Source organism: Otolemur garnettii, unplaced genomic scaffold, assembly GCF_000181295.1.
Source record: "Otolemur garnettii isolate 467f Iridium unplaced genomic scaffold, OtoGar3 scaffold00116, whole genome shotgun sequence".
NCBI classification, from domain to species: Eukaryota; Metazoa; Chordata; class Mammalia; order Primates; family Galagidae; genus Otolemur; species Otolemur garnettii.
This window is the reverse complement of record NW_003852511.1, coordinates 5,001,892-5,004,624: the sequence shown is the minus strand read 5'-3', so window position 1 is coordinate 5,004,624 and position 2,733 is coordinate 5,001,892. Positions and strand designations below refer to the sequence as shown.

The following is a 2,733-nucleotide window of genomic DNA, read 5'->3' as shown; positions in this document are numbered from 1 at the left end:
GAGTTGGAGGTTGCTATGAGCTGTGATGCCACAGCACTCTACCCAGGGTGACAGCTTGAGGCTCTGTCTCAAAAAAAAAGTTTCTTATTTAAGATCAATAGTCCACCCTCTTTACTAGGATTTCTGCTGGCACCAAATATTGTTGAGTATATGAGGTTGGACAATTAAATTCACAAACTCATCCTAGAGAAAGTGCTGCATCTCACTGCCCAGTACCGCTGCAGTCAGTCACCAGATGGCCAAGGGCAGTCCTTCGAAGGTGACCGCAGGGATACTCAGCAATGAGCTCTGCAGCGCTTTTTCTAGGACGAGTCTGCAAACTTAATCATCCAACCTCTCAAGTGTCCCCAGGCCTCAAACTCTGTAGTCCATTTAAAATTATAAACAACGCTGGACTATTATCTATCTGGACTGTTTTTTGTAAGAGAAAGACTGCAGACGGGAATTTGTCCAGGTCGTTAGGACACCTGCAGCCTCCCCAAGCACAGCGAGCAGGATGGTGGTCTGCCGGGCCTTTGAGAAGGCAAACAACTGACGGTAAGTAGTCGGCCAGGTGCTCACACCTACGATCTCAGTGCTCTGGGAGGTTGCGGTGGGAGGATCACCTGAGGCTAGGGGACCGGCCTGGGTAACACAGCAAGATCCCATCCCTACAAAAATCTTAAAATTAGCTGATCATAGTGGTGGGTACCTGTCACCCCAGCTACTCAGGAGGCTGAGGCAGGAGAGTCATTTGAGCCTAGGCATTTGAGGCTGCGGTGAGTTATGATCACAATACCACACTTCAGCACAGGTGATAGAGCAGGACCTTACTTCAATCAACCAATCATAAATTAATTAAAGTGGGGGGGGGAACAGCAGGAGAAGGAAAGAAAGGGTGTGCAATAAATAGTGGGGCACAGGGACAGCTTTATTGAGGTGTAATTGATAAATAAAAATTGTGCATATTCAAAATGTGCAGTGCGATGTCTTGATATAAGACTACATAGTGAAGGACAGTGCCTGTGCTCAGTGGGTAGGGCGCTGGCCCCATACACCAAGGGTGGCAGGTTCGAACCCAGCCCTGGTCAAACTGCAACAACAACAAAAATAGCCGGGTGTTGTGGTGGCTGCCTGTAGTCCCCAGCTACTTGGGAGGCTGAGGCAAGAGAATCATCTAAGCCCAAGAGTTGGAGGTTGCTGTGATGCAAATGTACTCTACCAGAGGGCAACAAAGTGAGACTCTGTCTCCAAAAAAAATAAAAATAAAAAAGAATGCCTAGTGAAACGGTTCCCACATTCAAGCAAATGAGCATATCTTACCCGCCCTGCCTTTTTTTGTGTGGTGAGAACCTGTACGGTCTGCTCCCTTGGCCAATGTCAAGTACACAATACAGTGTTCCTCATTGTGGTCACCACACTGTAGGGCGGGTCCCTGGGACTTAGCATGGATGACCCTGGAGGACCCTGCTTGAAGAAATAAGCCAGGCACAGAAGGGCAATAGCAGTGATCTCACTTACAGGTGGAATCTGAAAAAGTTGAAGTCAAACTGTAGAACTGTGATCTCCAGGGCTGGAGGAGGTGGGTGGGGGGATGGAGAGATGTTGGCCTAAGGGTCTAAACTTGTTGACACGTGGGTGTTCTGACACTTGAAAGACCATGTCTGAAAAGCTGTCATGGTGGTGGGTACCTGTCACCCCAGCTACTTAGGAGGCTGAAGCAGGAGGGTCATTTGAGCCCCCAAGCAAACCATTCTCCCTGGAGTTCCTAAACACGCCCTTGACCTCTGGGCCTTTCCTCCCGGGAAGTTTGTCACCCTCCCAGTACATTTGTTACCCTGTCCTCAGCTCCCTGTAGGCAGCTCTCCTGTCAGGATCCGCTCTGGCCATGTGGCCATGCAGAGGTCTGTCCGAGGGACAGGAACACTGCCGGAAGTGGAATCAACAGACTGCCGCGTGGGGAGTATGAGCTTTGCTTGTGGTCAGGGGAAGGGGACAGATACCTCTGAGACCCATGGGGCACACGGAGGGGTCAGACACAGCTGCCCCTTGTCAGAGGAGAAGGCAGGGAAGAGACCTGCTTGCTGGACTAGAGGAAGAATTTGAAAGCAACCCCAGGAGCAGCGGATCTCAGGAGCTTGCCGGTACCATGAGTGACTCTGTGGGCAGCTCCCAGAAAGCAAGTGCGGTGGGAGAAGCTGCTTCTCCCCGGGAACCTTGTAGAGAACACTCCTCTGAGGACCTTCCATAGTAGTTTTTGGACTTTCATGTGCAAAAGAATTACTCAGAGAACTTGTGAAAATCACAAATCCCAGCTTGCCTGCCTCCAGCCTGGCAGAGATTCCAATCCAGTGGGTCCAGGGTGGGGCCTAAGAATTCATATTTGAAAAGCTCCCTCCCTACCCATCCTTTACATACACACACCCCCACCTCAAACTCCCCTAATGTGCGGCCAATATCGGGCACTCAGCCATAACAGTCATTATCTGGGGCAGGGGTTAGGGAGCACAGGTATCCTGCAGATTGTAAGGTCACACCTCAGCCCTTATAACCTCCTCAGGGCTTCACAGGTCAGCCTTCCAATCTCCTGGAAGAATTATTTGGTTTCTGACATCAGTCTTGTCCCTGTCCTAAAATCCTTTTTTGGAAGTAGGTAGGAGGTTAAGAGTTTACACCATATGGCTCAGCACCTGTAGTTCAAGCAGCTAAAGTGCCACCACACACACCAGAGCTGGTGGGTCCAAATCTAGACCG

The 2,733-nt window shown here is 50.2% G+C and overlaps 1 protein-coding gene across 1 annotated transcript in view; it reads right to left on the bottom strand.

Annotated features, from left to right (window-relative positions):
* GPR137B (G protein-coupled receptor 137B) overlaps positions 1 to 2,733 on the bottom strand; it is a 52,227-nt gene that overhangs the window by 27,582 nt on the left and 21,912 nt on the right. The gene's annotated exons all lie outside the window — the stretch shown is intronic.